The sequence below is a fragment of the Felis catus genome, chromosome A3 (genome assembly GCF_018350175.1).
Source record: "Felis catus isolate Fca126 chromosome A3, F.catus_Fca126_mat1.0, whole genome shotgun sequence".
In the NCBI taxonomy this organism is placed as follows: domain Eukaryota; kingdom Metazoa; phylum Chordata; class Mammalia; order Carnivora; family Felidae; genus Felis; species Felis catus.
In genome coordinates this window covers 123,081,983-123,107,700 of record NC_058370.1, presented here as the reverse complement: position 1 = coordinate 123,107,700, position 25,718 = coordinate 123,081,983, and the positions used below count along the sequence as shown (strand labels likewise).

The window sequence follows — 25,718 nt, the reverse complement described above, 5'->3', positions numbered from 1 at the left end:
GAAAAGGGCCCACATTTGGGGAGAAAGACCACAAATCTGGCCTTATATACATTGACTTTAAGATGTCCAAACAATATATCAAGACTTGATATAGAACTCTGGAACAAGTAGACTTTATGATTTCTCCCACTTTCCCCTTTCTCACTCTGGGAGTTTTGTTACTCATTCATTATGCGTAAGATTAAAAATATCATGTCTTCCAATGCCATTTCTTTACAGTGTAATATTTAAATACCACCAGTGTTCCTCACCAGTCCTTTTTACCATGGTTTTCCCATTCATGATTCTGGATAGATTTCACTGTCAGGTGTTCTTGGTTTTTTCTTCCTTCTTTCCTTCCTTCCTTCCACCCTCCCTCCCTCTCTCTTTCTTTCTTTCTTTAGAAATTCTCCCCAAGATTCTCCCACAGAACAGTTATCTCCAAGTTTATCACCATTTTTTGGAATGTCTTCTTCTAAGATTTGGATAGGAGACATAACTCAGCTTGTTATAATCATTTGGTCTTGTACTATTGCAAGCTTAACTTGTAGACCTAGGCCTTTTTGTAAAAATTCAACATTGTTCTTATGAATTAGAAAGTAAACTTGATTTTTTTTTCACATAGTTGTTTTCCTGATTGGATGATTGAAAATTTCTTTCTCCATTCATGAAGTTCAATAATTTGTTGAGGATATGTTGTGGCAGCAGCTGTTATGTATGAATTTTTCTGCAAAAGTCTCATCCTATATTTATTAAAATCAAGTTGAGCTGCAATGATCAGAAAACCCCAAAATAACAGTGAGTTAACAAGGTAATAGTTTACTTTCCTCTCATACTAAGAAAAATCTGGAGGTCAAATCCCTTTGGTCAAAACTTAAGTCTTATGATCATATTTGAATGGCAAAAATAGTGGCGAAAGGCTGCTGTATTCCAAGAAACCACTTCCCACATCCTCTGTTTACTTTGATGTGGTCTACTTGAATTATCTTTGAATCTTTCCCACCTGATGTGAGAGTCATTTGGCTACTTTTCTGAGTGACAGAGCACTTTCTTGTCTTTTCTGTATTGTGAGGGCATAGATGGAGTGGGGGGAAATGGAATTGCGGAGAGAACACAACTAGGGAGATGTATAGCTTATATTGAAAGCAGTAGACTCTTCTGAGATCATTTAGCCTGCTCAGAAATCAGTCCTGTCCCACTGAGTAACAACTTTGAGTCTTGGTAGAAATTAGACCCCAAGTTTCCATTAGAGAGAAACAATCATGTCACTCAGTCTTCCCTTCACTTACTGGAAACATTCCAACAGTTGTGGCCACCCTGACACTAGCAAGTCTAAAGAGAAATGTACTGAAGCATGTGAGGAAGACCTGTTTTTAAGAATTCAATCTAATTGCTACAGGACCTTCTTCAAGGCTCTTGGGAAATGTGCCGTGCCTGTGTGAAGCAAACTGAGTAACTCTGCTGAGGTCCGTGGAAAAGACTTAAACAAAAAAGAAAGATATGGCATTAAGTTAAATGGCAAGAATTTATATTGAAAAAATTTTAAGAAGACAAAAAAGAAAGAAAAAGTTTCCAAGTATTAATTCATGAACATAATACAAACCAATCATATACTGACATGATTTCCTTAAGAAATGAAAACAAATACCAAGTTATATGAATTATTTATATGGAAGAATAAATGTCTAAGGATTGCAAATAAGCTTTCATTTTAAATAGAGTAATGACAGTAGAGTAGATTTTTCTCTCCCACAGAATAAAATATATTTTAAAGCTATACTAACTAGAGGATGTTGGATGAGGCCAAGAAAAGGCAGATGTATCAGTGCCACATGTTGGAAAAGTCAGGGAAACAAATGTATTACAATCATAGTATACGATCATGTAAGTCTTTCAAATCCAAGAGAAAGAGGCATTTTAAAAAAAAAATTCTATCCACTCAAGGAATAAAAGAAAATAAAAAATAAAAGGATAAAAATAAAAAGAACTGAACCTGAAACTAATGTAACATTGCATTTCAACTATACTCAAATTAAAAAGAAAGAAAGAAAAAAGAAACCCTAACTATATCTGACACCAAACACAAAAGGTAAAATACATTAAATATTCAAACTTGGAGAAGGTGACCAAAGAGTAAAAAAACTACTAAATATGCATTAGTAAAGAATATAATCATGTATTTTTACAACACACTCCAGTAAAAATAAAATGGGAAATTTACGAAAGCTCGGTGAATTGTATTCATGTCAATATCCTGGTTGTGATATTATACCATGGTTTTACAAAATGGTACCTTTGGGGGAAACTGGGAAAAATAAACAAAGAATCACTCTGTATTTTTCTTTTACTTCTGAATATAAATCTATACTTATCTCAATATAATTTTCAAATAAAAACTTATGAAATCTGAAATAAACCCTACAAATATGTAATAGCATAGAAAAAGTTGAGGCTCCAGACCCAACAAACCCTAGACTCTCCCTTCCTCCAATCTGCATTGTAATGTTTATATTTTTCATTATAGCCTTTGAGTATCATCATAAGGGGTAAAAGCAGAATTGGAAGTAGAATAGAGAAAAAGAATATATTGATGCCCTTTAAACCTTTGTGAAAGTTTGCTAATCTTGGGTCACTATATCTTTAGCTCCAATGATGATCTATCAGATAACATGAGATCAATAAAATTAGCTAATAGTTACAAATAAAACAGCATATTTTTTCTTGTTAGGAACCATATAGAACCATGAATATGAATTTAGATTTCAATATTTATATGGGAAATATACTGGTAAGTGAGAAAAGCATATTATAAAACAGTACAAAAGATACTATTTTGGAGGAAACACACACATATATGTATATATATGTAGATTAAATAAAGTGCTCTCATGGGGTGCCTGAGTGGCTCCGTTGGTTTAGTGACTGACTCTCGATTGTGACTCAGGTCATGATCCCAGGGTCATGGGATCAACTCGCTTCAGGCTCCGCACTGAGTGCATGTAGCCTGCTTGGGATTCTCTCTGTCTCTCTCTGTCTCTCTCTGTCTCTCTCAAAATAAATAAATAAACATTAAAAAAAATAACGTGGTCTTGTGACTATAATGTTCTTTTTTGAAACTTTCATGCTCTGAGAGCATGCATAAGATTCTGCTTCCTGAACACAATGAAGATGTGTAGCAGAGAATGTTCATCACAGAACGTTTTGTGCAAAATTTTTATACCCTTGCTGCCTGATTCCTACATCAACTCAGCTGACCCTTCAAAGCATGAAATTGTGATTGTAATATTTGGCAGCTTCTGACTTCTCACGGCCACTTTATTCAAACCTGGATCGCTGGCCTGCCTTCCTTTAACTTCTGATTGCAATTTATTGAATAATCATCTCTGATTTTCCCTCCTTTAATTTCAGATTATTATTCACTTGTTGGTAAAAACTCACTACAGGCAAAAGTATAGCCTTAGATGAACAGGCTCCCCTGGAGAGAATTTCAGAACCAAGTCAGTGTGATTTTCCTTCCCTTATAGTTACAGCAGGGTAGGGAAGAAGGACCATCATCCTGCTCAATGAAATGCTGTTGATTTGGCCTGTGAGTTAATTTTTTTTTCAAAATTTGTTATCTCTTCCTTCCTTATTACTTATTAAGATCACCTCTCGTATGGCCTGTTTACATAAAGGAAATACATCCAAATTTTTGGAGGGTGAGTACAGTGCACCAACTACATTTCCTAGCATCATGCTGACACATGCTCAACTGGAAAGTTATCCCCATCTCAACTGCTTGTCTTAACTGATCAATGTGAATGTAAATGAAGGAAATGAGTGAGTAGAGATTTATATTTTTATCAAAGGAAAAAAATGTACAAAATAAACTGAATCCGGTGTCCTACTTATCCAGTCTCAGATGCTGTGCCTGGGTTTACAAAGATAAAGCTTAGCTCTCTAGCAAAGGAGGACTCAGACTCATCTTTTCACTCTGCCTCGTCTCTATTTTTCCATCCCAAACTGATTCTTGGGCCAGCAATGTTTTCCTCACTCTACTCATATGTTTGACATTTCTCAAGTCTCAGCCTCCAACACTGGCTCTCCACCCACCAATTCCCCTGCCCAATGACCAGTCTGCCCTCTTACTCATGGTTTTCCAGGCTTCACAAACCTGATGATCTCTCCTGTAGTTTTGTATTTCCATCTCTGCACAGCAGACCATACCTGCAAGTCTTCTTTGCTACAGAACAACAACAAAATCGTCGTCTTGACCCCTTCTCCAAGGAATTCAGTTGTTTTGCTAATAATCTATTAGAGGCCCACTGAATATATTTCGTGTCATCAGAATCATTCTATATGTCACAAGAGGAATAGAAAATAAATATTAATATGGTCACTAAGAAGTTACAGTCAAGTTGAGGAGCCCTGACATTACTGAGTCCATTGCTAATGCAAAGATTGACAACCAAATGGTTAACCTGAATTTAATGCTATAAACACTAACTGGCAATCAGCTTGGGACCAATTAGAAATACTGAAGAATTAAAACAAATCAATTCCATTGAATTTACTTCAGATCATATGGCTGACAGCTAGTGCCTTGTGGTAGAATTTTTTTTCCCATGTTAATATAACCAGTGGATAAGTTTCCACCAATCTCAATGCCTGGAGCAGTGGCTGACAAGTCCTATGGGTGGGAACACTAGGAAATACAGGAATGAATTCATTTCAGGAAGAATGAATGGCAGAAATTTATAGCTACACTCAGTGGAAATGAGGGTAGATTCAATCCACCCTTAATTAACAATTAAATATAGTTTACAGATACCTTCCCCCTCCCTGCCCCCACCAAATTCACCATACAATAGTTACTCAGACAAGGAGGTACAGGATTTTTTAAAAGTCCAAAATTCTGTGATATTGGTAATTATATTCATAAGTAGTAATGCTGATTTTGAGTGGAGAATAGAATCACATACAGCAAAAGCTCTTCTGTCTGGGACGTAATGTTTTTAGTACTCTCTTTGGGATGCTTAAATCTTTAGAACTATAATTTTGTGATACTTTTGTCATTGGTGACATTAAGTGCAGAATCACTTATGGGATTCTATGACTCAATGACCCTTCTGATTGATGCCACATGGGCAATTAGAGTGTATAGAAATGTCATATAATTATGATAGTAAAAAGGAATGCAGCTGCCTTTAATGGAGTATTTACTCTTTGCTAGTTGCATGTAGACATTTCAAATGTAATCATCAAAGTTAAGAAAGGAAAGGGACACTGGAGATCTAATGCATTATACTCATATATTCATTCTTGTTGTTGCCTATTATGATTTAAGACTGCTGTGCTAGACACTAGAATTGGTCAGAGTTAGTCTTTCAGGTGGCAATGGTACCATTTCATTAATGTCAGGATAATTAAGCCCTCCTCAAAAATACACACTGCATTCGAAATAGCTGAAGGCTTTAAATAAAGCTCATCATTAATGGTCTATTTCCATACTTCCAATATGGTAGGCACTAGCCACATGTGGCTATTTAAAGTTAAGTTAATTGAAATGAAATGAAAATAAAAGTTGAGTCCCTCTGGCATACTATACACATTTCCTATGGAACGTTTCTTCCATCACAGAAAGTTGTAGTGAATAGCAATAGATACCTTTCCTTGTTTCTTATTAAAGTGCACGTAACCAAGCAATCATTCGTGATTTATACCTTTGGGACAAAGAATGTTTAAATCCTTTTCTAAGGCTATGTTCTGATGTGGAGAAAGGGGGAAAGGAACAGGAAGAAACTGAGGAAAATCTTCTCGACTTACCCATTTTAAGCATACTCAACTCCCGTGCTATGTGCTCCCACTTACAGCATATAAAATTAAGTCTACAGATCTAACAATGCTGAAAGAAGACCCTGTGTGTTTCCCCATCCTATTATTTTAATAAGCACTCCACTGTTTGGCATTACCAAGGATATTGGTGTGAGCTAATCTCACTTTCCAGGAAAAGGTAGCAGCCTGAGAACAAATGCTCTTGAATCAAGATGGAAAATCAATCTCAGAGACTTTGGTGGGAGTGAGATTAAAATGCTCCTGTGCCCTTTGTTGATCACCCCCTCCCATGTATCAGGAACAGCACAGACCTTGGAAGCCTCCACATATCACGCTTTGGTAAGTTTAGAACTTGCTGTCAAAATGGACCAAAGCACCACTGCATGTGCATACACACATAGCTCAAAAAAAAAAAAAAAAAAAACAAAAAAAAACCAAAAACAAAAAAAACCCATTCAAACAAAGAGTAATACCCAAAGAAGCCAGCAACTCTATTTGAACAGATCTTACTTTCCAAATGAAAGCAAAACTCATCACTTCCCAGGTTAGAACAGCTGAGACCCATCAACCAACGGAAAACAATTTGTTCGGAGTAGAAGCTGTCACCGGCTATTACCACGTGGAACGTGAAGAGCCGTTGCAGACCTCCGCTCCCCGATTCGGGCAGGCCTGCTCCCATCTCACTTGACAGCTGTGGACATTGGAATAATACAAAACATAACCTAATCAACAGACTGTGAAAAATCTGAAAGCTAAAGACAGATGTTCTGCTGCCATCACTACCTTTCATAGTTAATTATATTTATGTGGGGGGAAAACAAGTGATAAGTCAACTCCTTTAAGAAGGCCTCCTTTCCTATTAATGGTGGGTGAGTATGTAGTTCTCTGTCAAGCAGTGGTCCTCAGATGGCCTGAATCTGAGCTTTGGTGGCAGATGAGCCTATACCGCATGAGCCTGCTTCATACAACAATCTACATCCCTCGCTTTATTTTTAGCTGCCTCATTCAACTTCACTGTTCTGTCCCAGACTAGGCTGACAACATCAAATCTATATCCAGTAGTTACTGAATGCAGTTAGTATACACCCATTACTGCCAAACAGACTAAAGACAAGTACATTTTTTTCCATCTAACTTGAAAACGATCAAATTTTCCTTTCGTGTTGTGAATCTACAAAGATCCCAATGAAATTGCAGAAATGAAAAGGAAAAATGCTATGTCATCTGCTCCAGTGACTAGCACCAGGAAATGACTTCTCTGTAAGTTAATTAGGGGTCACAAACTTACCTAAGAGAGCACACAAGCAAATCAAATATCTACTTCATGTTTTTTAAATGTCAAATAGTGAAATACTTTTTAAATTGCAAGGGTTCCTATTACAAGAGAATATTATCTATTGCTAATTTTCCAGCAATGAATCATCAACAATATGACTGCTGCTTACCATGTATGTCACTCCCTCTATTAGTCTGGAGGAAGGAGTGGCTTTTCGGTACTAACACAGATCAGACTGCAAGATTTGAAGTAAAAACACATGCTCTGCCATTAATTTAAGCAATTCCCTTCACCTCTGTGGAGATCTATTTTCCTGTCTGTAAAGTATAATAATTATACTCTCCATTATTATTTAGAGGAATATTATGGGGCTAAAAACAAGTTAAAAGATATTGAGAATTCAACACAATAAAAATAAAGGTAACATTCAAATCTGATAATTATTATTCACTACCATTTTTCTTTCAAAGGTGCTTTGTCTATGGAAAAGAAAACCGGTGCTGCCATCATATTATTAGTTATTAATCTTACAGATGTTACTACACATAATGCTATTTATTACATACCTATTCTGTAACAAAAAAAGTTACACCGAATAAACTCTCTAAAAGCCGTGTGAGACAGACACATTGCTGGCCCTGCTAAGACCCCCTCTCCCCCAGTTTTTACTAACAATGGCCCAATTCTACTTGGGCAGTAACACTGGCAGTCCCAAGGTCAATATTCTTTTTCCTAGAGTCCTTGGGAGGAAGAGGTGGCCAAGTGGTAACAGTTCACACTGTGACAGAGCAGCAAAGTCCATGGGGGTGAGGACTTAGAGGAAGCAAAGCCCTTGCATTGTGTATGAAAGGAAACAGCGAGACTGGACATTTCCCCCTTCTTATTTCTACCCCAGACACAGACAGCATGTCTGAAGCTCTGGAAGTGGTGACCAGGATAGGGAAAAGCCAAGGAAACTGCAGATCGGTTGTCAACAACACTGTTAAAGGAGGAAACCAGTACTAGAAGTTGACTGGGCCCATGTCTCTTTTTGTGTGAGATCTATAATCCCCAATTTGGTTACATCTCTGTCAATTGGCTTTCTGGTACTTGTGGCCAAACACATTCCCCATTTATGAAGGAGGCGCTCCTATCTTTATTTTTGCCACCTTGCAAACTCAGATGAAAACCAGTCCCTTTGATTCCAAACTCTATGCTGTCGAGCCATATGCTGCAAGGCATGAGAGCCATTGGTTTGAACAATGAAGTGAGAAGTCATTAATCTTTCTGGAAACCAATTCTCCCATCTATAAAATAGGGATCATAACAAATACTTCATTCATTTTTTAAGGACTGACAGAAAAATTTATATAAAAGATTCCTACAAAAACTAAGAGTGATAGAAATTAGATCTATATTATTATTAATGCAGATTTAAGACTTCACAGATTCTGCTGATCATAAAATATGATTTTAGAACATAAAGTGTCATATTTCCTAAATATTCCACCCAGGAAAAATCTGTGATGGCTGAATATATTAGCCCTCTCAAAAAAAAAAAAAAAAGGCAGAGATGGCCTAACATCTCTGTCTCTCTTCTGCTGGTTTCTCCTTGGAAGCTATTTCCAGTGGATGATGATTTCTTTGGCTTTTTGCAAATCCAAACGCCAGTTAAGATATCACAGTATTGCCTCTTGAGCCTTCCTATGCAAAGAATTCAGGAAGATTTACGAGTTCTTGAGTTTCACTCACTTATTACAGAAGCTACAATTTGACAGTAGAAGATATACAGAGAGCAAACTGAAAAGCCACACAATTAAACTAGAAATTCTAATGCTAAAATGTGCCAGGGCCGGTGAGGACCACGGTGTTAAATACTGGTAGGTGGAGAAAAGGAAGAGACAGGAGGCGGTTGAGACTAAGCACTGAGCATGCCCTAAAATTAGCAGCCAAATTAACTAAACATGTATCACCTCTCATTTAATCCTCACAGAAATCAGGAGGTAGGCGTCATCACCCAGATTTCATAAAAATGAAGTGGAGTCTTTTGGTTCTTTGCTCAAATTTACACCGCGTTTAAGAAAGGTACTTAAGCGGGGTGCCTGGGTTGCTCAGTCAGTTAAGCATCCACCTTCAACTCAGGTGGTGATCTCGCTTTCCATGGGTTTGAGCCCCACATGTGCTGACAGCTCAGAGTCTGGAGCCTGCTTCAGATTCTGTGTGTCCCTCTCTCTCTGCCCCTTCCCCTGTCTGTCTCTTTCTCTCAAAAATAAATAAACGTTAAAATTAAAAAAAAAAAAAAAGAAGGTACTTACATTCCAATCTTGATGGCCTGAATTCAGACCCTTGTCTCACCTCTCAGCCACTAATATAAACTGCTTGCAGTTCCCAAAGCTTCCCAGAGACGGCGCCAGCGCTGCCAGATGTGTAGACAGTTGTGAAGTTTCCTTCCTAGTTTCCTTCCTAGAAAGTACCTCTTCTAAGAGCTAACAGATGCAGATACGTGTGGGGAGACCTTGCTCTATGAACCACTTTTACGTCTGAGATTGTTAGGTATTTTCAGATGCGTCCCCTCCACCCCCAAATACTAGTTGAAATGAGTAAAAACAAGCACATGTGTTAATATGGTATAAATGTTTCAAGTTCAGGTCTTGCGTTCAGCCTGGGTTTGGACCTGGATTCTGTCACTAAAAGTGTGACCTGGATCATTTATTTAAACCTTTTTGCTTCGGTTTCTTCATTGATTCTGCCTCATAGATTTGTTGTGAGGATTAAATAAAGTTAATTAATTTTAGCTATTATCTTTAAGGGCAACTTTAGACTGCCAGATCTTCATTGTGCTTATTTGGTTTCTAAACTTACTCTCATCTGGAGAGCAATGAATGCAAAGAAGAGATATAAAATGACCCCAGAAAGTATATACATCACCATTAATTTGCCTTTCAGAAATTGTTCTTGAGGATATATAAATTAAATTGATTTAAAATTAATAATTAAGGATATATAGAGAAATACTGGAGATCATGTGAAGGAGCTCCCCAGATGTGGATATTTATATTACTAGTTATAAATTATAAGAGACAGCTTTTGCAAGGAACTACTCAGCCATGTCCTATCTATAAGATCTGTTCTAATCTCTCACGGTGAAATCAGGCAACTAGGTCTGAACAATATGACCCCATCTCCCTCTCCACAGTCAATTGATCTGTTCCCACAGACTGACCAAACATACTGTGCTTCTAAGAAATTCAGAATTAGAATCCAGAGAATCTAGTCAATCTCTGTCAGACATCTGAACCAGGAAAATGTGCAATATTGGGTCTGGGGCCATCTGGTACAGAATGAAGCAGAAAAATAGAAAAGAAAGGTCAGCAGAGAGAGAAGAAGAACATACAGAACTCTGAACATCTGAAACTGGGTAGCTGGGGTCAAATCAGGTCTCCACTTTTCACTATTTACCAGTTTATGCCACCTTAAACTAGTTACTTAATATCTCCCTGCCCAATTTCATCTTTCATAGGGTCATTGTGATGATCCAATGAGCTAATATAGGTAGAGCACTTAGAAGGGGGACTGGAACATGGTACACATTCTAAAATGTTACTTCTAATTATGACTATCCTCTTAATCCACTGTAATATGTCTGTATCCATCTATGAGGATGACCCACTACCACATGTGAGAGGGACAGACAGGAGGACATCTTGTTTCTGGTTAACCTACTAGTGTCTTGATCTGATCTTGCATAAGAGGACCATGTGCTGCCCTGAAACATCCCTGTATCCTTCCAATAAATTATTCCCCCCGCCAATGATACTTTAATGTTTTAGTAACACTTAACACTACTAATGTTTAGTAACACTGGTAAACACTTAATCTCTGAGGAAGAAACACCAATTTGTGCTGCCCTTTAGGGTTGTTTGAACAAACTGTTCTTGACATTTTGGTGAATGATTCGGTATTAAACACACCCGTGCTTCCTTGCACCTACCCCTGAAGTGGAGATTGCTACTGGATATGTTTAGAAGTTTTGTAGTGCTCTATTAGAACAGTAATAATCAAAGGAGCACGAGGCTTGAGAGTCATATGAAACTCACACATCATAAAGATGCCTCCAAATTATTATTATAATCTACATCTAAAATCATTTCCGTTTCATAGCTCCCTCCGGTAAAAAAATAAAACTCATAATTCAGTTAGGTAGTTTCTAGATGTGGTTGCTATTGAAAGAAACTCAAAACATATTCCCTAAGACCCTCTTATGGGTAAGACTGACATAATCATAAAAAATAAAAATGCTATTAAATAGACTATAAATTTCAAAATGATACAGGAATGCAATAACCAGCCAGAGATTTGAAGGAAATAATAAAAGCAAACAAAAACTAAATGGAACCTGTCCCCTCCTTCCCCCAAAAGAGATAATTTGGAAGCCAAAAGATAGTGATCAATGAGCTTCTGCAGTATAGCCTTGCTCAATTAAAGACTTAGGGTTCTAGAAAGGGCCAGATAATATGCTACATGGGCAGCCAAACCACGATGCCCATAAATCATTGGAATTTAAATAAAAACATTCCAAAATAGATATATCATTGGTTTGTACACAAAATAAATGCACTTTGTTAGAACTAGAAGAAAATCCATGTTTGTAAAATATGCAAACTCTTCCCATAAATCTAAATCAGGGATGATTTCAGGCTCTGAAGCAATGTGGTAATGTGCAAAGCATTGCAAAATGAGATTTTGGTGAAACAAGTAATAAAATCAATTAAGAAAGTTTTGTCTTTGCTGTAAAACCTAGGTAAGCAAAAAATAAAAATAAAAAAAGAGTACCCCACAAAAACCCCAAATTTCTTTGTAAAATCCTCTGACGCAAGCTCATTGCCTTTGCAGCACTATTATTAAAAGCACTTGTTTAATTGTAGGTACTTCTCCATGCCACCTAGAAGAATATTGGCCAGAATTTAACAACCAGTTACACAAGTTGAGCTCTATTGTAAAGAGTGACATTTGTAATACCTTTTCCAAAAAGGCAAGGCAAAATATGCCATGGTGTTAACGATGTGGTATTTACCGTCTATGTCCACCACTGAATACCAAGCTCCTAGTGCCAATGGTAGCCAAAATGCCTCCATCGTGGCACTCAGATCTCAGGCCCAATTAAGTCTTTCCATGACAAACACTACATACCTAAAGTATCCCACCACCCTCCTCTGTCCATGCTCAAGACACCTCTACTCTGTCCAGACAACAATGTGTCCAATTCCAGAGAATGAATAATGCAATCCAATACTCTTTTACCATACTTTTGCTTTCTGGATTTTCTCAGTATGGGTGGCTGCACCACCCATTTCTCCACAATAAGGCATAAAGTAAAATCTTTGGGGTGAAGAAGGATGAGGTACTGTTCCTAGGAAAATTTTTCCTTACACATAATTTGGTTTCCACCATATTCTTTCTGCCTAAAGCTGCAACATATCATGCATGGGACAAAATAATATTTGAGGATAATTGAGCTCCTGAGTCTTTGGTGTCATCATTGAGCTGCTGAAACAAACCCTAAAAAGGCTACCACTGGACTGTTTAATACACAGGATATTAAATACCAACATTGTTTAAAGCTACCCTTACTTGCCATCAAGTTCATCTTATTAATTATTAATGCAACATTTTTTCTCTGTTCTCAGCACTGTCATTGTCTTGGGCTTACAATCAAGTCATCATACCTGCCAAGTGATGATGAAATTGAGCATTTTTCATGCTCACTAAGGTACTCTGCATTATCTCATGTACTCTTCACTGACCCTAGGAGACAGGTACTGCAATTCTGTTACTTAAAGCACAGAAATGTTGACAAACTTGCCTGAAGCACAAAACTAGTAAGTGGGATGGCTAAGTTTTGAATCTGAGGAAGCATTTGAAATTCCAAAGTTATTCCTTCTTTCCCTCCTAAGTTCCAACAAAACTTCAGTTTTTCAGGATCAGGGCTCAGCAACTTGTCACAAAGGAAAAAGAAATCTGCATAGATAAAATACCTACAAAAGGAATCCCAATAACCAATTAAGTGCATAATATTTTTCTTCTGGTGTGATTCTACATGATCTGAATGTTGTGACTGCAGCCCCCAAATAATGTTTCTGGCTCTATGAGGTTAACATTTTTTTAGTGAACGGAACAAAACAAACAAACAAACAAATATATATATATATGTGTGTGTGTGTGTGTGTGTGTGTGTATAATGAAATATTATTCATCCTTGAAAAAGAATATTGTGTTATTTGCAGCCACAAGGATGACATCAGAGGGGATTATGCTAAGTGAAATAAGCCAGAGAAAGACAAATACTACATAGAATTATGTACATGTGGAATCTAAAAACAAAGTCAAAATTACAGAAACAGAGAGTAGAAAAGTAGTTGCCAGAAGCTTTGGGGAGGGGAAGTAGACAGAGGTATAAGGTCTGAGGATCTAATGTATAATATGGTGACTATCATTGGTAACACTATATTGTATAATTGAAATTTGCTGAGAAAGTAGAATTGAAATGTTCTTACACACACACACACACACACACACACACACACACACACACACACACACAGTAAATATGTGAGAAAAAAACCCAGCCATCATCTTTCCACTCCAAGATAACTGCTATTAAAATTTTGTGCTCTTTTCACAATGTTTACATAGATCAAATCATCATGTTGTACACTTTAAATGTCTTAGACAATTTCATTTGTCAATTATACTTCAGTAAAGCTGAAAAAAATGTTCATGCTGCTATTTCACACTTTTTCTATTGTTGAATTCTACACATAAGTAAATATAGGTATTTTAAACAGAAACAGAATTAAAATTTATTTCATATTTTTCCTTAAATGTATATAATGAACATCCCATATCATTTCTTGTCAATAGACATATATCTATACAATTATTTTAAACTAATAAAAACAAAGTTGGTATATCAATCTAAAAGTATGAAAAAAATGTTTCCCTGTTTAATCTTATAAATCCAAACTGGTACTGTGTGTTTCCAAAACTGGCTAATTTCATATTTTGTATATTCAGATTCTCAAAACTAAAGTTGCATTTAATACATTTCAAGAAGAAAAAAAGAGAAATGTCCTTTTTCTCTTCTAACTGACTTGCTTTACCCTCTCATTTTTCTGGCTGGATTTAGAATATGCCAATTTAAAAACACAAACAAAACAAAACAAAAACAAAAACAAAAAAACAAAAAACAAAAACTTCTAGACTCTGTTGAGGATTTTTTTTCATAAGCCTAATTGCCACAGAGAGGAACTTCTTATTTATCATATGACCTTGGACCCTGAAACTGTTTCTTTATCCATAAATTTGGATAAAAAACACCCTCCCTGGTCTTTCACAAATAATGTGGGATTCAGTCTTTTATTGGTCATAAAAGAAAAAAATCTTTAAAATATGTAGAATGCTGTATAAATAAAAGGTGGTATTTTCCATTGTTACTCTTTTTTTTCTCCTTTTTGTTTTAAAGTTTATTTATTTATTTCAAAAGAAAGAGACAGAGAGAATGAGTGGGGGAAGGGCAGAGAGAGGGTGGAGAGAGAGAATCACAAGCCGGCTCCGTGCTGTCTGCTCAGAACCAAACTCACAAACCATGCGATCATGACCTGAGCCGAAACCAAGAGCTGCACTGGACAGTTAACCAACTGAGCCATGCAGGTACCCCAACTTTTTCTTTTTTTCAATGCCTTTCATGTGTTCAAGAGTTTCACTAAATATTTTCATGTCATATTTTTTCAATGATCTTGTTTCAGTAAAAAAGTGCCATATCCAAACGTGACTGAATCAAAAGTTGGTTTTGTTTGTTTAGTAGAATGAATCCATATTATGTCTATCTGAGCTTGTGTTCTGTGCATATTTTCTCTTTTCCTTCTATTTCATACCCTTCAGACTTAACAAAGAATAGAAATACTAAAAAAGAAAGTTAAAAATATATTTTAAATTAATGCTTTTTTATAGATAAGAATAAATCTGACTCTATCCTCTTACCGTTCAAGATGGTAGCTCTACCTGAGGTATATCTATGTTAGAATGGCCATAGCACAGTTCACATGGGATCCTGTCTTGGCTGTGAGGGTTTACAATTCAATACTGAAGACTAAGATAATCATGGAACCATACAAGAATGAGTCAAAAAAGTTGGTGAGTTCCTGTGGCCTCTCAAAAGGCAAATGTAGACTAGGGGCAAAGGGTGAGGACTCCCTGGGAGCACAAGTAGGAAGTAGAATAGGTGATAAGGCAGTGGAGATGAAGGACAAAGCCAAAGCCTACTTGTTTTCTCATTCAGACACACCAGGTAGACCTATAAATGTAAGAATAATGCCCACGTCTAGTTCAAATGTAAATTCTCTGATGCCAGAAATTCTCCAATCAAAGCTTCTTTCATTTATAAATCCATTTCAACCTTTCCATGGGATACTGATTGTGCTAAGATTCATGAAAATATTGTTTCATTTAATTCTCATTTTATTGATGAAGAAATTCAGGATTGGAAAGCTGTAGTAACTCTCGATGGCTACTCAGCTAGCACATGATGTAGGTGGATCCAAGAATACTCCAGTCATTCTGGATCTTCGTCCCTGGAATGCTTTTATGTTTTTTTCTTTTATACTAAATTAGTTTTCTTTTCTTTCTTTCTTTTTTTTTTCCTTGCTTGATCTCAAGTCTACTTGCTGGTCAAAAATAAACTCCCTTATGTGAGAAGGGAGCACTGGGGAGGGAGTTAGTGGGAATGGAAACAACCATGTTGCCCCCATGACCTTCATAACTATTTCAGAGACTTGTGGGGGGAAATTAGCCACTGAAAATAAGTCTGCTTCTGCAGCTACAAAATTACTGAGGGAAAAAGTGCTTTAAAAATCTAGTATCTAATAGCATCAGAGCATTCTATTACTGGGAGAAAGGGAAACTGTTTGCAGCCCAAAACGTTAGGACAGCAATAACTACACCAGGTTCTAGAGTCATACATGTTTTAAAACACGTCAGAAGTACCAGGCAGCACTCTAACCTGACTTGCTAAAACACACAGTAACATATGTAGTGGGAGGGGGAACTCATCTTAAGTTCTGGGAGGCTATAACTGTAGCAGCAGCACCTTGTAAAGAATTACCTGTTGTCATCTCTCCTGTTAAGATGGGGATGCATTAAATATTTCGATTCCACTCTCCACCAAAAAGTGGGTAGTGGGAGGTGTGTGGTAAATAACACCGCTTCACAAATCCCCTCAGATCTGCACACAGCTTTGGAAGTTCTTGCAGCACAGGTCTGCACTCCCACCCAGGATAAATCACTGCAAAGTGTCATGTCCCCAACAGGGGGCTGTTAATTAGTTTTAAAGGCTCCTGCAGTTCCTCTAGTGCCTCAAGGAAGTATACAAACCCAACAATATACAAAAATACCTTTTTTTTTTATGGTCAGCGCAGGCTGAGATTTTATGAGCTTCCCGTGGTTGTATGAAAGTTAAGCTATATGCAAATGTACAAAGGGAAGGTTGTTAAAATTGACTGGGATAAATGCCTTGTTTATCTTGCACTTGGAATGCAGCAGAACTCCATTTAATTGGAAGGGAAAGGAGGTGAAACAGGATGTGCATTAGGCTTCAAGTCCTAGGGCAGGACAGAACATCTCTGCACCTCCAGATTTATTCCACCTTGTACCCACCCCAGTTTTGGTGCTCCCTGTTTTATTCCCAGAGAGTACAATTTTATCATAGTGTACTAGGGATAGTCAGAGAATTTCAGCATCATAGAGCTGGTATGGAGCTTAAAGAAAGGGTATCTTCTCTTTCCCTTCATATTACCCATAAAGAAAATGAGATCCACAAGAGCTGGCTTAAAAAGAGTCATGACAGCCCTCATTGCTGCAGAGTAGAGTCAATGAAGACCCTAGATATGATTGTTTACCAAGGTCAAAACATTGTGGATTTGATTCCCAATTGAACAAATATTTATTATTAATCTACTAAAGACAAGGGACTGTATTCTGAACAACCTTAGCTCTCAAAGAACTTATTTGCAAACTTTTCTTCTTGCTATGATAAAGTGCTGTCTCAAGGAGACATATAGCCTTTAGTCATATAGACTTTCTTCTCTTCCACATGTCAATAAGACAACATCTAACATTCCCCAGAGGGCGGGGCATTACTACTGCACAACTAATGTATGGTGAGTGCTTGCTACATACTCAGTACCAGAGTAAGAACTATATAATTCTTCCCTGCCCACCCCTCCAAAAAAAATCCAAATACAGTAGGTACCATGATTACCTGTCCTACTTTATGAAGAATGTACCTAAAGCATAGATAGTTTAATTGTCTGGTAAATAAATGGTAGAAGAATACAAAGAACCCTTATTTTCTGATTCTAGAGTCTGAATTTCAAATATCCACACAATACCACCTTCCATAATAATTTAAGCACCTGTGTATTGACTAAAGAGGGTTTTTGTTTGTTCGTTTGTTTGTTTGTTATTTTGTTTTTATATGAGAGTCCTTAAATCTGTAGCAGGGACCACTACTTTGGTCAGAGAAAACAGTTCTGATTCCTCGAAAGAACAGAATTCCAGAATCTTAAAAAATATATAAAAAAGAGATATGTGAATAAATATATAAACGTATTAAAACAGCTAAATGTAGATAACTAAATGCCAAAACAAAGGTAAGATTAGCTTTTGGGCCAATAGATGAGATAAAACGATAGTTGATATATACTCACATCTGCTCTTACCTGATTTACAGTCACCCTGACCACAGTCTTCTTTCTCCTTGGTCAATTCTCCTAAAGATCTGCATTCTCCTAATGCTCATCCATTGTCCACAAAGCCTCAAAACCTACTCTTTTTCATATTTATGGTTATGGAGTTTACCTCCTTAGGGAATACCAGACAACTTAGAGAACTCAATGCTTTCAGGTAACATAAAAACATAATTCCAAATGTCTCTAATTACCAAAAAGTTCTCCTTTATATTTCTTTCCAACAGTGATGTGGATGGCCATTTCCCTACTATGTTTTCCTAATCTACCTGTATATTACTACTGATTCATCAGTCTTAGCAGATTTTTTTCTGTTATTTTTAAAAGAAAATGGAGACAAGACATACAGTTACCTAATGCAATTTTTAAAATATTAAAAATCTGAGAGGGTATTAGTATTTTGACCTCAGGTACACAGTATATTCTTTTAAAAAATTTCAGATGATTATTAGGATTATTAAGTCAGATCAAAGGGCAGAAAGGTGGATTCTTTGGGGGATGAGCTGGAGTGCTATGAGCAGAGTGAGCAGATGGGCATCAGGTGAACTCATTCCCCAGGAAATGAGGAAAACTACAAACAAATGGGGAAAAGTTGGGTATCTAGGAGAAGGAGATAGCAACATTGACCATTTGGATAACCAAATTATACCACATCACCAAGATGCATGTCACATAGACACATAAATGCCATACAACTTAAGGTATTATTTTAAAGAATAAATATATACTGTTCTAAAATCATATGTAATTAAACATGTCACTGACCTCTGTGGTGACTTTAGAGTAGCGGACTCTCTTAGCTGAAAAACAAAAGAAGATTAAAAATCTCAACTCAGAAATATATTTTAAATATATGATAAACAAATAATGCCATTAATAAATAATGTGCTCCTGAAAATAAGTAAGGAAAGCCCTAACATAATAAGAGACAAATGCCCTAGGAACAGGAACAAGTGTTTTAAAAATAAGAAATATAACATGGCTAATAAACATGTGAGAGGATGTTTAACATCTCTAAAAAATAAGAAAGAAAAGCATATAAAAAATGGGTATTCTATTTGCTATCAAATTGTTTCAAGGTTGGTAATGGTGCAATGAGGCAGGCTTTTTCAAATGCTTCTATTAGGAGAATAAAATAACAGTGTTCCTTGTAAATCAGTTTGGTTCCGCATTTCACGATCGTTAAACATATTTCTGCTGTTTTACCAAATGATTCCATTTCTCAGAATCTATCTTAAAGGAAAAAAATCATTTCAATGTACAAAAAGATAGTCACACTATTTATAATAGCAAAATGAAAATGGAAACACTCTGCATGTCCAATAAAGAGGTGTGGTCACTCTATTTCAGAATATTCATGTAAAGAAATATAGCAGATCTGTTCCCAAAGAATAGTCTAAAGACTTTATATAGTCAATTATCAAAAAGAAATAGGAAAAAAGATTATAAAAACATATTACCAGTGACTTGTAGTCAAAGAAAGAAGGAAACTTGTTTTTTAAAAAAGTAGTTAATAAACATACTTTGGACAATTTAGTTATCATGCCACAAACTTTTTTTTTGTAACGCAAAGGAAATATAGAACTGTAAATACTTGACAAATGTAAAGCAATCTTTTCTGTGAGAACAGGATACCTGTTTAGACTTGACTAAAATTTTGCATCTAGTTATGTGTAGACAATAATATATACCTATAACCTCTATTAATTAGACTGTGAACCTTCTATCTGGAACAAGGACTATGTGCCATTCAGATCACTGAAAAAGACAAGTTGGATAGGCAGGAGGCATGGCCAGATGATTGAATTGTGGCCCCTACCTCAGACTGCACAGCCAAACTAGGGTCACAAGGAGCCACACAGCTCAAATGGTGCATTTGTATGAAGGAGAAAAAGCCACCTGTTCCTCCAGACTCTTTATTGCCATCTTCCAGAAAATACCCTTTGGTTATAACTACACAAGTAAATGGCGCCCCCGGAGTTGGAGTGTACAACCATTGTAATTTTACATGGCAGCCTTGAGCCATGTTACAGGATGACAGAGTGATTACTAAGAAGATCAGACGGCACTTAGAGGATGGGTCTAGAAGAGACAGATGTGGGCAGGCAGTGAGGAATGAGAAGCTACCTCCCACTCCCAACCTGCACTGCCCTGCTCCCCTTAGTGATATAGGAGAAATCCATTCCTAGAAGAGCAGGAATATGATCATGTGTGACCATCCTATGGAGTGGCCTGTGGTGAGAGACCATGAGGGATGCCCCATGACGGGGCATGAGGGAAATGAGGGGACTCTCAGTTCATCATTCAGAAATGTGCAGTTAGAATACAGCAAAATTCTAGTCTATAAAATTAGGGAGAAAATTCCTCCCTTGTAAGTTTGTTGTTAGGTTCAATGTTCATGCATTTGTCCATGCATACACATATATCACTTAGCAGATGATAAATGCTTAAAGATGATAATAATTATATTAAAAACAGCTTTATTCCAGTAACATTTTAGCAAATTCTAGAGAAACTCCTACTGGCAGTTTTAAATATCCCTCCTGCTCTGTTAGAAGTCATGTAGATAAAACTCCCACTGCATTGATAACCAGTTCCACCATTACTAGCGACAGAGTAAATCTCTCAAGTTCTCTGGACCTTCATTTCTTCATCTGTAAAGTAGAAGTGAGTATAAACATAGTAATGCTGTCCCCTCCCAGTAAGATCCTACCTACAGAATGAGTCTACACAGTGTAAAGATCAACATATATGTAAAGGATAGTGTGTGTTTGCAGGTGCATGCATGTCTCATGTTTCTTCTTAACATCCCCTGTTTGTTTTTATTAGCAGTAAACACTTCAGAAAAATGTAAAAGGAGCTTGCATGCTTTGTTTTCAAACAAAAATTGTACTTAGGAAACTATTCTATTTTCTTCTCTTTTCCAGGAGGAAGAAGAACCCCAACAAGAGAGCAGTAAGCAGCAGACAAGTCCCGGAGTTCTTGGGAGCTGGGATAAAGTAACAACAAAAGGGGAATGAAAAAACTGTCCACAGTTCAAAATCTGAAGGAAATTCTATTCCTTTAACAGTATCCAGCTGTCCCCTGGGAGCCATTTCCTGGTGACTCCTGAGAAGCTTCATTGAACTTGGTAAATATAGCCTTGGAGCTGACTGAGGACATTCCCTAGCTAAGTATTTCAGTTTTAACCAAGAGGAAGGGAAAGGAGAAGGAGAAGGAGAAGGAGAAGGAGAAGGAGAAGGAGAAGGAGAAGGAGAAGGAGGAGGAGGAGGAGGAGGAGGAGGAGGAGGAGGAGCAGGAGGAGGAGGAGGAGGAGGAGGAGCAGGAGGAGGAGGAGGAGGAGAGAGGGAGAAAGAGAGAGAGAGAGAGAGAGAGAGAGAGAGAGAGAGAGAGAGAGAGAGAGAGAAGAGAGAGAGAGAGAGGAGAGAGAGAGAGAAACCATTCCTAAGCACATTGTTTGGACAGATAGATACTGTGTTGATTATGTCATGATTTCTGTATGGATCCATGAGTTCCTGCATTTTAATTAAGACTGTAGTTTTTCGGGGTGCCTGGGTGGCTCAGTCAGTTAAGCGTCTGGCTTCAGCTCAGGTCATGATCTCGCGGTCTATGGGTTCGAGCCCCACGTCAGGCTCTGTGCTGACAGCTCAGAGCCTGAAGCCTGTTTCAGATTCTATGTCTCCCTCTTCCTCTGACCCTCCTCTGTTCATGCTCTCTCTCTCTCTCTCTGTCTCAAAAATAAATAAATGTTAAAAAAAAATTAAAAATAGACTAGTTTTTCTGCTTACTTGCCTTGTGTAACACCAAGTGAATGTGACTAGGATTCATCACTCATCTGCCTCTTACTTTAATAAAAATGCCAAAGTCTTGAAATCAGAGTGAAAGCATGTGGAAGCACTGGTTTTGTAAGTAAAAAGTTAGAAGAAAGTCAGCCAATGTTAGCAACTTCATTTTCTAGAGGATCTTTGGGATGTTGGCACTTCTCTCCCTTACTCTATTTTATGGATTCAGAAATCAAAGGGTGCCAGATTAAAAAAAAAGTTTATTTGGTCTGGATATTCACCTGTTAGCACAGATTCCATCTAAAAAAAGTATTTGCACAGATTCTTCCTCTTCTTCCTATGCTTATTTTTGATGTAAATGACTAGCTAACATTGAGCCTCATTAACTCTAAAATATGTGAACCTTGTCTTTTTTTTCTGTTTTCAATATTCAAAAAAGTGTTTCATAAATCATAAAAAAATTATTTCTAGTAAGACTAACCTTGCAGCATGAAGCTGATTTGGAGGCACAGACATCCACATTCCATCATTCCATACATTAACAATAAACATAAAGGCAAATGTTATTGCACTTTTTCATTATATATGAAGGAAGCATTTTATAATTCCAAAGTTTAGTACAGTGTAATAATATCACTCAGGTATTAATTTCTTTCCTTTTCAAAGTTTTCTTAACTTTGCTTTTCCTAGAGATCCTCAAGAAACTTACAGGAGTACTTATTTCTTAATGAGAGTTGCAGGTGGCATAATTTTTCTGTATCATGGAGGGAAGACTATGCCAATATGGGACTTGGATGCCCCATATGAGTTGGTGGTTCAGAGGTCAGGAAAATTGGGGAAGGAAGTAATTGCAGAATCTGGAAGATGCTAAGACTGCTCTATCATCTAAACTGGTCAACACTTGGTCTTCCTTAATTTAGCCCTCCCCCGCCCCCATACCAAGTCACACACCAATTCATATGACCTCCGAAAGTCAAGCTCTGATGTTGTAGTCCTTTTTCTAAATCTTTGGGGACCAGCTTTGGCTACCTACTATCATTTCCTCAAGCCTGTATTATTTGAACTAATGTTTAATGCCTTTCATCACTTTTCCTCTTCCAACCTACATCCTTCCCAATTATTCTTCAATATGAACCCTCACCATGAACTACTTAGAGTTTCCAATGATTTCAAATGAGAGACAGTTCCCTACTTTAAATTCCAGAAAGCCATGCACAGAGTAGCAATTCAGAAGGGGAGAGAGATGCCAAAGCACAGGTATTAAATTAGATTATACATTGTCTAAAGAGAACATTTAATTTTTAGTGGCTTTAACCACTAACCTAAAATATAATTTCATACTTGATACTTTACAATTGTGAATTCCATGGTGTGCACCTAAGCATGTTTCAGGGGGAGTTTGAAGAGCATTGCCATGTTCTACTTTCAGCTGCTGAATGACTGAAACACCAACAAATTACTGAGCACTTGCAATGTCTCTAACTCTTAGCTAAGCCTTGTATTTAATATTCATCGTGAGTCAGTGAGATAAGGCAACAATTATTCTCATTTTACAGATGAGAAAGCTCAGTACCAATAGGCTAAGTGACCTACCCAAGGACAAACAACCAGTAAATGAATCAAGATTCCAATTTAGATTTGCCTTTGTCGAGGTGGGATTCCTGGAGGAGGTGGTCTGAATTTCAGTTTGAATGAAAGCCTACTGATCACTCAGACTTCTGAAAATTTGGTTATTTACTAGCATACTACCCTTGTCACCTATAAATTATAGATGTAGATTGTAACTCAGTTAATTTCAACACTCCAGCGCAAACCCATCCTTCTCTCCTTCTTAGTTGGAAACACTGGCAAACTTCATGAAGTCAGGGAATAAGACTATGCTACTAATCATTTATATCGTAGGTCCAGCACAGTACCTGGCACATGGGCAGAGATCAAGGACTCTTAAGTGAATAAAGAAAAGCAAGTCCTAGGATCAGGTTTGCACTAACGTGTCTGGGGATCCTAAAGAAGTGGACAAGCCAACTCATCCAAGGGCACCAAGCAAGTCAAGCAAGACTTTTCTGGATACTTATGTATGCAGCCTCAAACCAGGTGCTAAGTCTGTATTAAGATAAGTCTAGAGGAGGCAGATGTTAGGTATCTGTCCTCAAAATTCAGAATCTGATCTGGTTCCATCTTCAAAAGCATTTCTTATATGTTATACCAAGCCACCAATGATGTAAATAAAACATTCAGGTTTCTTGCAGAAATGTTACTCCACTATTCTTCATGCAATAATGCAGCACTCTGTAACAAGCTTTATAATGAGGCTATGAATTAAAGTGATGCATGGTTTTTCTGAGGTACAATATGCATCACAACAGCCTGTATTAACAATTTAAAACCATATAATGTGCTTTATAAGCTAATAAAGTAGCTGCCTCTAAATGATTTATCAAATATGAATAATGCATCCAGAAATAACTCACAGGAACAGGCCAGGCACCCTCCCCTCCTTTGCTCACTGACTTTCTCCACAGATGATACTGAGGACACATAGGAACTGAGTTACTGGGTTAGAGCCATCAGGCTCCTGTTCTGCTAGGAGGACTGCCTGATTTCTCTCCCAGAGCCTCCCTGCCTATTCTATTTCCAGTGTCCCAGCCTCCCTCTCTGCCTATCCCCATACTTACCTCTCTCTACCCCTTTCCCTCTAGAGTTCTCCCATTTTGGGTCTTCCTCATTCCTTCATTCATTCTGCTTCATTCATGGGAGTCAAGGGACTATCCTAGGAAGTTGTCATGTAGGAACAGTTACGTATAGATTATGCAGTCAGTAAATTAAGTACTCAGAAGGGAGAACTCTGAGGGCTCATAGCCCAGAAGAACAGTTATACATGCTTTCTAGGCTTCTAAGGTACATTAAACCTCCCAAACTCCTAAATACTAGCTAGATCATGCTCAAAATTTTGTCTTTTGAATACCACATTTATGAACTCTAATTTGTGATTACCTGAAGACTCAAAGCATGGTGGATCCCTATCTGAGCATTTTTGGGGGGGAAACCTGATTTCAGAAATAAATATACATGTATACAAAACCAAAAACACAGAGGAAATATTTTCAAGAGAATATTACTTCTACCTAACAATGAGAACAAGCTAGCTCTTTGGGAACCCACTAGACAGCCTACACAAATTAAGCAAAATACATTTCCAATAGTCACAAGCACTTGATACTAGAACAAAAGACCCATGACTGCTATAATCCCTAATAGAGAAGCACAAAGAGAACAAACTCGCCATAGGCTGGGATACTAAAGAAAAATACAAATTTCTACAAATTTATGAAATATATGTGGGGGCTGGCAAGACAGATTAGAATTCTAAGGAGCCCTAGCCATAGACTAAGCCTGCATCCACACAAAAACTCATTCCAGTACCAAATGAAAAGGGGTAATGTGCCAAAGACCTATTAGCAAAGCTGAGAGAAATCACTTTTCCACAAGAATACTGTAGCTGTCTTCTGAAAGTTAAAATGAGGCAGTAAAGAGATCTCTATAGGCACAGGAAACAGGAGGTGGATAAGAAGCAGATAACAAAGAGAATTTTTCAGCAACCCAAAAGCTTAGACCTAGTCTGTAAAGTACAGGGAGATCTCCTAGCATTCAGAAAGCTGGACACTTGTCTATAAAGCATAAAAAAGATCTCTGGAATATCTCTAGTGTTCATACCCCAAGTCCTTCCAAAGGAAAACTCCTGATATGGCCCACACAATTTTGAAATTAGAGATAATCTAAATCAATTAAACCTACAGTCATGCCCAGACCCAAGTCATCAAAAAGTTAAATTCACTCAAGCTTTCTTCTCCAATATTAGCTTATCAGAAGAAGTGGAATGCCCTCTTTTAGAGTCAGACATCATTTATCTCAATTTCTACTATTCTTCTACACAAAATGACTATTAGCATTCAATAAAAAATTTCAAGGCATATGATGAAGAAAGTGAATGCACCTCATACTCAGAGAGAAAACATTCAAGAAATGGCCTAGATGGAATTAACAGACAGGGAAACTAAAATAATTACGCTGGATTTTCCACTTCTG

The 25,718-nt window shown here is 37.2% G+C and overlaps 1 long non-coding RNA gene across 4 annotated transcripts; it reads left to right on the top strand.

The window, feature by feature from the left end:
• Positions 1-6,360: 6,360 nt before the first annotated feature.
• On the top strand, positions 6,361-24,188 carry LOC123384591. Of its 4 annotated transcripts, none has more exons than XR_006595918.1 (4): positions 6,361-6,662; positions 12,736-12,864; positions 20,778-20,980; positions 23,535-24,188. It is a non-coding gene; the product is annotated as an uncharacterized LOC123384591 (long non-coding RNA). The 4 variants fall into 4 exon arrangements; XR_006595917.1 differs by having other exon boundaries at positions 6,402-6,658; XR_006595916.1 differs by having other exon boundaries at positions 6,417-6,658; positions 12,736-12,818.
• Positions 24,189-25,718: the final 1,530 nt, after the last annotated feature.